The sequence below is a fragment of the Muscardinus avellanarius genome, assembly GCF_963383645.1.
Source record: "Muscardinus avellanarius genome assembly, chromosome: 8".
Lineage (NCBI taxonomy): Eukaryota > Metazoa > Chordata > Mammalia > Rodentia > Gliridae > Muscardinus > Muscardinus avellanarius.
The window spans coordinates 56,647,992-56,661,423 of record NC_137794.1 but is presented as its reverse complement, the minus strand read 5'-3'; positions in this window follow the sequence as shown (position 1 = coordinate 56,661,423).

Here is a 13,432-nt window from a genome sequence, read left to right as displayed (position 1 = left end):
TATATATATATATATATATATATATATATATATATGTCATAGCAATGTAATATTTGGGCAATATAAACAAGTAGACCAGTATATGAGCTCACACATATACATATATATATATGTATATATTTGATCTTGGTTTGAAAATATATGTCATTTAAATTTTTTTTTAATATATATATTTTTGTTGGTGCAATTTAGTCATACATCACAATGGATTACAAGACTTGTGAGGATATACAAGCACACATCATCCAATTAGTCCTTATCCAATACCTATCCCATTCCCTCCCCCTCCCTCGATCCCATGCTTGATTGGTGATTAAATTTGATACATTTGTTTACATACATCATGAGTTTTAAAGAGATTCCATGGTCCCCCATCCCATCCCCTCTGGTCACTTTAATTGCTCCTCTATAGGGGCCTTTCTTCAACTAAATCTCCTCCTATTACCTAATTCTTCCTAGTTTTTGCATATTAGGGAAAGCATCTGGTTTTTTATTTTCTGTGATATTTCTCTGTGTATGCGGGATTGCAAGTTCTGATGCTACTCTTGACAGCCTCGGCACTGGCCTGACCACTCGGCAAACTCTGATCACCGCCTCGCTGGCTCCAGCACCAGCCTTGCCCCATGGCAGGTCCCGATCCCTGCCTCACTGGCGCCATCACCGGCCTCATCCCTCAGCAGGCTCTGATCCCAGCTTCAGAGGCCCCAGCACCTGCCTTGCCTCATGGAAGGCTCTGATCCCAGCCTACCTGGTTCCAGCACCAGCCTAACCTCTTGGCAGGCTCCAATCCCAGCCCCAGCAGCCCCAGCACCGTCCTTGCCTCACGGCAAGCTCCAATCCTGGCCTCGCTGGCCCTGGCAAAGGCCATAGCCCCTTGGCAGACTCCGATTCTGGCCTCAGAAGCCCCAGCATCAGCCTTGCCTCAAGGCGGGCTCCCATCCCAACCTCATTGGCCCCAGCACCAGCCTCACCCCTCGGCAGGCTCCAATACTGGCCTCGGAGGCCCCAGCACTGGCTTTGCCTCACAGCAGGCTCCAATCCCAGCCTCACTGGCCCTGGCACTTGTCTCACCCCTCGGCAGGCTCTGATCCCAGCCTCGAAGGCCCCAGCACCAGCCTCGCCTCACAGCAGGCTCCTATCCTGGCCTTGCTGGTTCCAGCACCGGCCTAACCCCTTGGCAGGCTTCAAAGATCATGGGCTTGGAGGCCCCAGTAACGGCCTAGCCTCAGGAAAGGCTCCTATCCCACCCTTGCTATCCCTGGGACCGGTGTCACCCCTTGGCAAGCTTTGATCCGAGTATCCTCTTCACAAAGCATGTTGTCCCAAGTTCCCAAGTGTGCATGGTGGTAGCGTTCTGCCTCTGGGGTTATTTCTTCAAAAGATCCAGGCGTGTTGCATCAGATCTCTGCCTCTCCAAAGTATTAGCTGCTGCCCATTGCCACCGCCCCCACCATCTCAATTCTTTCCCAAACTGTTTTCCCACACTGCATGTTGTCCAGTATTCCTGAGCATGCATGATGGTAGCATTACACCTTTGGGACAATTTCTTCAGAAGATCAGGGTGGGTTGGATCAGATCTCTGCCTCTCCCAAATACAAGCCTCCACTGCCACCGCAGCTACCACTGCCAACACTGAATTCCTCCTAGGTCTCCGCTTAGCTCCCTCCTTACAGATGATGTCCAGGATTCTTAAGCATGTAAGGAAGAAGCAGTCCCCCTTTGCGGGAAATTTTTCCAAAAGCTCCAGGTCAGTTGTATTTGTTTTGTCTGCATCTCCAGAATCCTGGCTGCCGCTGCAGGCATCTAGACCCCTCTCCAATATTTTTTCTTTTCTTTTTTTCTTTTTCTATCTTTTTTTTTTTTAGTAAGAGAAGACAGTATGTGTGGTTTGAAGAGGTTGTAGGACCAGGCACTCAGTAGCAATGCATTTTTTCTCCCTTCCAAGAGCGGAGTCCCAAAGCCTCATGGTGCAGAGCAAGATCTGCTATTCTAAGTGCATTATGCCGCAGCGCAAACACAGCAGTGCTGAGTTCCTAGGTACCTGCAGCTCAGACTCCTGCCTGGCACCGGGCCTTCCCAGGAGCAGGCCAGGTCGCCCACCCCCAGCCTGGGACTGGGCCTTCCCAGGAGCCAATATATGTCATTTTATATTCAGTGGCTTAGGAATATAACCTTTAGTGTTACTCTAATAATCATCTACGTATTTACGTATTGAGAAATAAGACATGAATATATAATCATTCCAAAGATAAATCTTAAATGCATAAAATAAGAAAAGCCACATATTAATGTAAATGTAGTTTTATACATATTATCTCATCAAAGCAAGTATTAAATGAAGAAAGTAAAAAAAAATCATGATTTCATTTATACATTTCCCAAAACAAAATGCATCCTTAAAAAGATAAAAAAAAGTTTGCTTTAGAGAAAAACAATATTAATTTTTCAGTAGTTACGCTCTTAAAATATTTTGCCTGACATTATTTTGAAGAGATAAAAGTAGAAAAAAGTTTCTTTATTGTTTTACCTTTATATCTTCTAATGATTGGGAATAGTAAGTTAAATATATATATATACATATATATGTATATATAATATATATGAATAAAATATAAAATAAATTATACACTATTTTATAATATTTAATTAATATAAAATGTTTTATATGATATATAAAATAGTAACATATATGCATATAAAATAATTTATTCTGTATACATTATATATATATATATGTGATTTTTCTATCCCTATATTATTGTACCTATATAGATAAAGGAATTTTTTATGAAGAAGAGAAAATTTTGCCAAAGGAATAAAAAAGGTACAAATAAATAAAAATAAAAGATAAGAAAAACAAGTTTTGGTAAAAGTAATAATAAAAAACCTATGAGAATAAAATTTAGTGTATACTTAATATTTAAAAACACCCTATTAGTAAATATAAAACAATTTTAATATGTTTCCACAAGTATCTTTCTTTTGAGAATTTAGTAGTGTATTAATCCATCAAAAACACTTTCTAAAAATGATTTTGAATCTTATGTATTTTTAAAGAGTTTTGTAATTAGAATTTTAAATTTGAAATTTTAGGCTTCCTAATAAAAATAGTTTTTAAAAATTTTTCTATAGTTTTAAAAATATATTATTTTGTCTAATTTGAATCTAACAAGCCAGTGAACTGTTCCAAATGAAAGACATAACAAGGATTATTATACACATAACCCCAATGCAACAAATCAAATTTTATTTAAATTGAGAAGAAATTTATATGTTGTAATAAAACCAAATGAAAAAATAAATACATATTCTGAAAATAAAACCATAGAAGGATAAGTTGCTGTATAAGCACAAAAATAGTTAGATAACAGGAATAAGATCTTGTATTTTGTACCACAGTAGGGTGGCTAATTACAATAGTTCATTGTATATTTCAAGATAGCTGAAAGAAAAAAATTGAATTTTCTGAATGCAGAGATAGGATGCATATTTGATATTATGGATATGCTAATAACTCTAACTTGTTCAATACAAATTATATACATGTTTTAAAATGTTACACTACTTTACAAATATGTACAACCAATATGTGTCCATTAAAGTAGTTTTAAAAGCACTGAGACAAAACTTAGCAATACCTTCACTTTGGCATTAAGTTTTATGACATTTTAGAAACTTTTTAAGGTTTCATATTTAAGTTATCTTCACAATTTTCCAAGCAATTTCCTTCTCATCATTTTCTTGACATTTCAGTTATTTTCACCAAAAAATAATTTGCTTTTTGCTAAAATAAAGCTGTTTTTTATTATTATTTCTGCCAGGAAAAGTATTCCTTTACTGGAAACAATTTGAAAATGTGAACAGGTATAGAATATATATTTTCTACTTTATAAAATATAAATATAGTATGATTCTCTTTCATATAATTTTCTTCTTTCAATGCAAACCTTTGAGGAATCCCATCTTATTTGTACTTTTCTCATTTAAAAAGGAGTACTTGCATATCCTCAGAAACTAGATTACATAAAACACAAAGACCTTAATGTTCACATATATTTTCCCAGTTTATTTCTAATACAAACTTTAAATCTTTAAATTCATTATATATATATATATATATGTGTGTGTGTGTGTGTGTGTGTGTGTGTGTGTGTGTGTGTGTGTGTATGTGTGTGTGTGTGTATATATATATATATATATATATATATATATATATATGTATATGATTTGAAGAAGTTTATTAGAAAGATAGAAATACAGAAAATAGAAATACAGCCCCATGCCAAAATGACATGTGGGGGGTGACTCAAAATGAATACACCCTAAATTCATTTTATATTTTTAATTTGGTTTATTTCAATGTGCACATTCTATAAAGCCTTGCTATGCACTGTTTCTTGTATTATTCAAATGAAATTAAATGTTAAAACCTGAAATTTATCATTATACAGAAATTAAAGGAATCAAATGTTGACAAATCAACCATGTGCTATGAGAAAATGTAGGCAATTTATTGTTTAAATCTCTTTTATTTGAAAATTAGTGAATGTAGTTTTCATTAAAAACATTATATATAACTTTATTGAAAATACATTGGTTAGTCTTTTCATTGAGGTGCCCAGTATTATAGAAAATGTAAATATTTGTTAAGTAATAAGAACTGTATATGTATATCTCTTTTTTGAGTTTCTGATGAAAAACTCCCCAAATTTCCACAATGTCCTAAGTGATGGGAAGCTAGGATCATGCTTTATTCTACTGTCTGTCTTTGATACCACTTCTTGACACTGTCTGGAAATTTCATGGATAATAAAGGTATTTTCTGTTCTAATGAGGCTACTCTTGATGGGATCTTGATTGTTGGATGGTCACCAAAATAAATCCAAGGATTATTAAGAAAAGGTTGGAAGTTAGAGACCGATACCCCATCCTAGGAAGATGAGGCAGGAGAGAAATTTGAATTTGTTATCAAACATGCTGTGTGATGAAGCCTCCATAGAAACCCCTAAAGTATAAGGTCTGAGGTGGTAGATTTTCGGTGAATACATATATGTGCTGCCAGGAAAATATATTCCAACTCCAGGAGGATGTCAGAGCCTATACCCCAACATTCCCAGACCACTCACTCTCTGTGCATTTTCATTTGGCTTTTCATATGTGTCCCTTATTTTATCCCTTGTAATGAACTAGTAAGTATAAGAATGTATTATTCTGAATTTTGTAAGTCATTGTCACAAATTATCAGATCCTAAGAAGTCATGGGAGTCCAATTTCTAGCCAATTTTTCAGAAGCACAAGTGAGAAACTGGACTTGTGAATGGTACCTGAGGTATGAAGGGTCTGCTATAACTCTAGGCAATTAGTGTATGGAATTGAATTAAATTGTAGGATATTGAGCAAATGTCTTTTGAGAAGAATAATTGCTTGGTGGGTGTGGGGGAAAAAGAGTAAGCTTTAAAAAACATTGCTATGTTTTTGAAAGAAAACAAAAATTGAATGTTCTTTCTTTTGTAATAATATTAAAGTCTTTGAAGAGATTTGTCATATTTTGACATATTAAATTGACACCTTCAAAGAACTCTGACTGAATAGATTTGCCGTGCATTTTTACATCATTCACAAATGTGTATTTATACAAATATTTCCTCTATAGATCTTCTGTTATATACTTGGATATCATAAATAAAAGTGTGTCTGCTCTTTGATCGGTTCTTCAAAAGTGTCTTCCACATTCATTAGAAAATACACATTTGAAGTGCATATGCTAGTTATTCTTCATAGTTTAAGAAATGTTGCTTAGCATTACATGGAAAAAAACTAGTTGATATATGTACAATAAAATGAGTTAAAGAGGAACAAACTTTATTGTTTGGATTTATAAGTTTTACATTTCTTAAAATAACAAAACATTTTATCATTTTTATGATTTTTTAAATCATTCTGAGCCTATCATATGAGTTTTATTAACCAGTGAGTATATTTAATTTTTCAATTCATTTCAAATAATATGCAAAATATTAAATATACATGTTTTATTTAAAAATTACATACTTATTTTAAATTGTATATAATTTCTGTTCTGTTATTTGTGTTATTAAAATTAAGTTTTATATATAGAAATATTTTATGACAACATTTTTATTAAAAATGCAACTTGCTAATGTTTAAACATTTCTTCTTCTCTGAGGTTTAAAATGAAAGAGTTCTTAACTAGAACAAAAATTGGATCTCTGTTAGGGAACATAGTTGATTGTCTTGGAAAAATTTCTTAATCTTTTAAAAAATGTTTATTCATCTAATTTGATTCACAACATAAGTCCTAGACAAACTTATATTAAAATCCTAATTCCTGCTTGGCGTGGTGGTACACACTTGTAAGCCCCGCGCTTGGAAGGCTGAGACAGGAGGATAGAGCAGGTTTGAAGCCAGCCTCAGCTGGCTTAAGAGACCCTGTTTCCAAATAAAATAAAAAATAGGTCTGGGCGTGTAGCCCGAAGGTAGAAGGCCCCTGGGTTCCATCCCCAATACCACCAAAAAAAAAAAAAAAAAATCCTAATTACTCACTAAAATTCACTCAATGTGGATTCATTACATTTTTTAAAAGTTAACAAGTAAAATTGTTTCATTTGGTGCCATTGGTAGACTCATGTTTATTATGACCATTATTTTAAAAAATTTGCAGGCCTACTTTAAGGATAATTAATTTAAAAAAGGATCATATCAAAAGTAGACTGTGCATGTAAGATATTTTGAAGCTCAAACTTCATCACATTCTTACAAAATGGAAGAGGATAAATTAAGGTTTGTTAGAAAGAGTCAAATAGATAAAAATGGTTACAATAAAAATGTAGAAAAAGTATTCCTGGACCCTGTAATTGAAGGCAATATGCTGTGTTCAAGAAAATGAACACAACCTGTGTGACTGGAATGGATGAAGCTTGGGAGTATGTAAACAAGATGTAAACATCTTTATATAACTTTGTAAAAGTTGTACAAATATTTAACACAATTCTATTTAGTATTGCATAGACATTATGGAAGTGATCTATGGTTTGAGATGAGGTCAGAAGGGTAGATACGGCCGAGTGTATGGGGGGCTATTTAGTCTAAGTGAAGGGTTTTATCTTCACATTATAAAAACTATTTCTTTCAACATGTTTGATAGACAGGAGAAAGAATTCTAGTAGATTTATATTTCATCTAGATTACTGTGGCTGTGTAACAGAGGTGGGTTCAAGAATTTAGAAATGCTATGGAAGCAAAACAGACAAGAGTAGTGCTGGCTTTGAAAGGGTGGTTCTCTGTAGACATAGGGGGAGTGGACTCATTTGAGAGATACATACATGGGAAAGTCGTAGGGAAAGTGAAAAGAGAAGTGTTTGCAATGACTTTAAATTTCATTTAACATAACTAGACCAAGAGTAGTATCTGGAAGAAATACAGATTTGGATAGAATTCAGAGGCAGTTGGTCTTGTCTCTTTAGCCCTAAGTGGTTTTGAGACAATCAAGAGTAAGACCAAGTAGCCTACTGAGGGGTCTATATCTGTACAGTCAAATCAGTGGCTACTGATTATTAAATGATAATTAAATAAAATTAAAATTTAAGTTTTTCAGTCTATTATTAGCCACATGTTATATGATCTATAGCCACATGTTGCTAGTGGCTACTGATTTGTTTATACAGGAAAAAATCTTCAAAATTAATAAATAATTATGTTCAAGTGGACTGAATTAGACAATTTTTTTATTTCTCTGTAGAGATAAAAATAAATGTGTTAAATGAAGAGAAATAGTCTATAGCTGCAACTTGCAGAATGCTGTCTCCTAATAGAAGGTAAATAATAATCTAGTATTTTTTTTTTTTGGTGGTACTGGGGTTCCTGGAAACCCTTCTACATCCAGGCTACACTCCCAGACACCTATTTTTTATATTTTTATTTGGAAACAGGGTCTCTTAAGCCAGCAAGGCTGGCTTCAAACCTGCACGATCCTCCTGTTTCCATTTCCCAAGCACAGGAATTACAAGCATGTGCCACCATGCCCGGCCATAATCTAGTATTTTTAACAGTTGAAACAGTTTTTAATATTAATTCTAGGACATAACAATTTTTAAAATATAGGAAGTGGTAAATTGTTTTGAATGCTGTTGAGAAGCTAAATAAAATGAGCCAAAATATTTACTGGGTATAGTAACAAAAATAAAATAAATTAAGATTTCTAGAACTAATGAGTATTGGAGAATGAGGACATGATCAATAAACTGTTTGGATACTTGAAAGTAGGCATAAAGGAGAGATGAGAGAGAGAGAGGGAGAGAGAGATAGAAAGAGAGAGAGAGAAAGAGAGAGAGAGAGAGAGAGAGAGAGAGAGAGAGAGAGAGAGAGAGAAACTAGAGAAACTAACTCCATGACCAAGAATGGTCTATGCATATGTCTATTGTCTATCTGTCTACCTATATATTCATCCATATATCTCATTTTATAATGCATTTAATTTGAAGCAGAGTTATCCAATTGAGAGTAAAAGAAGATAAATATAAAATAGTGTGAAATTATAATCTATGGTATGAAATCCTGAGAAAAGAAAAGAAATGTGATATAAAATAAAAAAAATGGAAATATCACGAAATAAGACTCACCCAATTTATCGCAGTTCTTGTGATGTGACATTTGAATCATCTTTGAATTCCTTAACTTTGCTTTGGCTTATCTGTTACAAAGTAACCAAATATCTAGGTATTAAACACACATCCAATATATTTTACTTATAGCTATTTCTGTTTCCATTCTTATATGTTGTTTATATTTGTGCTTCCATAAAATTTTCAGCTAAGTGAGGCAATAAGTCATACAAGCCTTCTCAGAATTTCTCCCATATGGCAGGTATTTACCTAATGTTAACTCCTTTTCTCTTTGAAGGGATGGAACATCATTAATGATTCAGATCTAGATTGAATAATTGCATGGTCATATTTGTCTTTGAAGTGATTTCTTCTTCAGCTAAGTAGAGAATAGTTCTAGGTCAACAAAAGGCTGAATGGAGGTCAGGCAGGCAGTAGGAGGTGACTGCAGTAACCCAGAAGAGAAATGATAATTCCAGTCATCAGGGTTGGGAATGAGGAGAGACAAGACAATGAGCAAGAACGAGGAAAACAGCAGTGTGTTGAGCTATCTAAACAGAATGCCACTGGACTGCTGACTGTCAGGTGGGTTTCTAATCAGTCTAAGATTTAATATTAATAATAGTATTTCTGTATATATTACTTTTGTCTATGAATGCATTGGTTTTGTGTGTATACACATATATCTGTATACTAATATATAAATTATGTATCTGAACATTAATAGTACATGCATATGTGTGTGTTTAAATTAAATTTATATTAAATTATACCAGAATATCATTTCTTGAGTGTTCTTCATTTACCTAATTCCAATTTTTTCAGATGTATTCTGGAACTGATAAATTAACCATATAGAGAGTTAGTTCTCAAGTACAAAATATTTCAGAAACTTGATATTGAGCCCCTGTAGTAGTGAATATTATATATGAAATTTTTATTAATGTATTTGTTATATTTAAGAAAATAGAGATAAAATTATAAACAAGAATGAAAAATAAAAAATATTTGAAAAAATAAAAATCAGTAGTCTAAATTGTATACATAGGTTTCAGCTTATTATGTTTTCCTAAAGTAGAGAATTATATCTTTCTTGAATTTTCATGCTCCTTCATGAAATGAGTAAGACTTTAGTTATTTACTTATTATCTATGATGATAAGTTAGTTTTGATTCTTTGTCCAGTTTTTGATGTATGCATTCAACTAAATGTCTCCACCTGGGTGCATTTGAAGGAAACAAATCAAATAACGTTCTGTTCATATATGAATATATCACTACCAATCTCACTAACACATATAAGAAGAGAGAAAAGAGCAAAAATGGTAGATCTAATTTAGGAGGAAACACACAAAATGATGTGTATCCCTCAAAATATATAAATGTATCATCTTCAATCTCCTAAAATGTATACTTACAAAGTTACAATAAAAAAGCATATAATTATTTGAAGATACACACATACATACATACATACATACATATTCACACACATTTATTAAATCCTGTAACCCATTTTAGGATTTTGAGAATATTAATATTTAAGACAAGGGGTCACAAACACAAATACCTATAGGACAAAGAAAGTTATAAAATAAGCAAAAAGGGAATGTTATTTATTATCTGAATAGCCTTGAAATATCACAAATAGAAAAATCACTTTCACAACATATTATGTTCTATTTTTTTTTTAATCTTGGCTTCTGTCCTCAGAATGAAGCCAGTCATTAAGTTCAGATACTTGCAGTTTATACTGAATTTTGCCTTTGTCTTTAATTCACTTGTTTAGACAGAGTTTCTGATTCATTTATATAGTTCTGTAATAATCTTGTTCTAGTTCAGCCTACTTGACAATATTAGCTTTAATCACAAAGAAAAAGAAAAATGTATCTTTAGTTGAAAGTTTGTATAAAATGTATTTCCAATACTTTATCATTATTTCCAATCGTGCAGCTTAGTAAACCACCACAACCTTCAATCTCTGCTCCTTGGCACAGTCACTTCTACAATGTCAAGAAAACAGAATAAAAGAAAAGATCCCAGCATTTGGGAGGCTGAGACAGGAGGATGGTGGGTCATGGACAACCTCAGCTACTTAGTGAGGCCCTTTTCAACACGGTGAGACCCTGTTTCAAATTAAGGAATAAAAAATAGGCTGGAGATGTAGTTCTGAGGTAGAACACCCCTCGGTTCCTTCCCCAGTATCACACACACACAAAAAAAGTTCACTTTATTTTTATATTATTTATTTATTTATTTATTTATTTATTTATTTATTTATTTATTTTCGGTGGTACTGGGGTTCCTGGAAGCCCTTCTACCTCTATGCTATACTCCCAGACCTATTTTATATTTTGAAAAGAGGGTCTCTTAAGCCAGCACGGCTGGTTTGGAACCTGCTCCATCCTGTTCTCGCCTCCCAAGCGCGGGGATTACAAGCGTGCGCCACCACACCCGGCTCATTTTTATATTCTCAAAAGGACTGGAATAAAATGAAATATGAATGAACAAACTCTGAGTTCTGGTAATGTATGCACAGCACAGTATTTAAAGATGTGTGCTAAAAATAAGGCAGGGTTGCTTTTAAATGCCAATCTTAACCACAAACTAAATACATATACTCATAATGAAAATATTCAGAGATACTTCTATGCCATAATGTGCTCTAAACACTTAGGGTATATAAAAGTAGGAGTTAACGTCCAAGATGAACTCCTAGGAATTTGATTTCTTATAGTCCTCCATGGAAAGCAACCCACTACTAAGTTCCTAGACACCAACCATAGATGAGATTTCATGGTCCAGCATTATAAAGATGTAAGAACAACACTCGGGACACAGGTTCCTGACCACGTTTTGATGCTTCCCTGGTTTGGTATTTCTCCAGTCATGGATTCTGAGTGTGAAGATCTGGGCTGTAACCAAAGTTCTGTCCTTCAGAGTATAGTGGAATTCCATCTAAATCAATCCAGGTAGGAATAATAATATTTTAATCATGAAGTTTTTATAACTAGAACTTACAAGTTATACCCCTCTCACAGATTCTGTCATCAGCTCTTTATCGCTGGATCCCAGTCTCAATTTAATAGGTGGCAAGAGACTCAAACTGTCACCACTCACTCAGTCTTTCAGTTCCCCCCATTAATTGTTGTTCCACCATTTCTGATATGTGGGTGTTCTGACTACTTACTAGAATTTGTAAGCTTAATGTTATATACTCATTTCCATAATAGTTTTCCTACATGTAAACTCACATCCAGTATTATAGCTTTTCTCTGTGGCTTTATGCGAACTTTTAGTTCTATACCCTTTTTCTTTGCTTAGTAAACATCCCTTCCTTAGAAATTAAGCCAGGTTTCACTTTACACTTTATGTTATCTAACTCCTGTGCAAGAAAGAGGTAGAAATAATTACTGTTTGGCATTAAATTTGTAATTTTATGCATTTTTCAAAAGCACATAAAATCATAATTTTATTCATTTGAAAATTTTGCTTTCCCCAGCTCAATAGGTTTTGTAAGGGCAGGCAACATTCAACATTTTACACCTATCACTTAGTATCATGCTTAAAGCAGAGTAGACATTTGATAAATTTGTGGGAAATGAAATCTGCCATGAAAACACCACTCAGCACATACTCTGACATAAATAGCCAAAATATTTAGATACTAAAGTTCAAAGCTACAATTTGAATGAAAATGATGCCACCATCTGGCTCATCTCAAAGAGAAAGAATTACAAAAATAACTTCTCTGAATACTGATTACAAAGTCAAAACATATTTAATAACCCTTTGAGAGAAATAAAAGCTATACCTGAAATATTTCCTTAACCTGTCACTCATAGTTTCAAAATAGAATCTGTAAATTGGAATTTAACAAATATTGAGTTAATTTTTAGAGCAACTGATGAAGCATCTGATGTTTTTAAAATGACCCTCCACAGTCACTGCATCTGGCCTATTGGCCCAAAACAGTATCTCTTATTCCTGTCACAAGGTTTTTTTGTTTTTGTTTTTTTTTTCTAAATTCAATTACATAGCTGTATCTTTTTAAAGAAACAGGTAGCTTCAAATTTTGGCTTAAATGTATGATTCATATCCAGCCATTTACTGAACACATCTTCCTATAATTACAGGTTACAATTATTTCTTATTATTGGCAGATCTTGTACAATATGTCACATATTCAGTTTTCCATTAAGATTTTCATCTTTCTACAACAGTGCATGTTTTTAGTAACCAGTGAACATTTTTAGTTACTAAACAGTTATTTCATTCTGAAATGTAGTTATAAAATCCAAGCAAATGAGATACATGAAAATTGTCCTTTTCCTATGAGAATTGATATAAAAATAGATATCAACAAAGATGCTTCAGGTGGGAGGTAAATTCATAGTGTATGCAGAACTACTAGAAGGAAGCCAGCTACTTCAAGCCCACACATGAGGGCCATTTATATCTAGAGAACATATTCACCAATTTTCCTAATTATTAATATTTTCAGCAAAAGAAACCATGTCCTTTGACTAAACTTAGTCTAAGAAAACAAATAAGAGCCAATCTACCTAGAAAAAGCACATCTCAACCTGATTAATTTTGCACTGAGAATATAAATAGAAAACTAAAATTTTAACTTCAATGTCATATGCATTTTTCTTAGTCAAAAGTGAAGTGACTACTAAAATCACATATTTGCTTCCAAAATCTTATCTAAATTAGAATGTTCAGAACATTCTAAAATCTGAAGGAATCTAAGAAAGAAAGAAGCCTTGATAAACTTTATTTAATACAACATCTTTTCTGCTTTAGCTG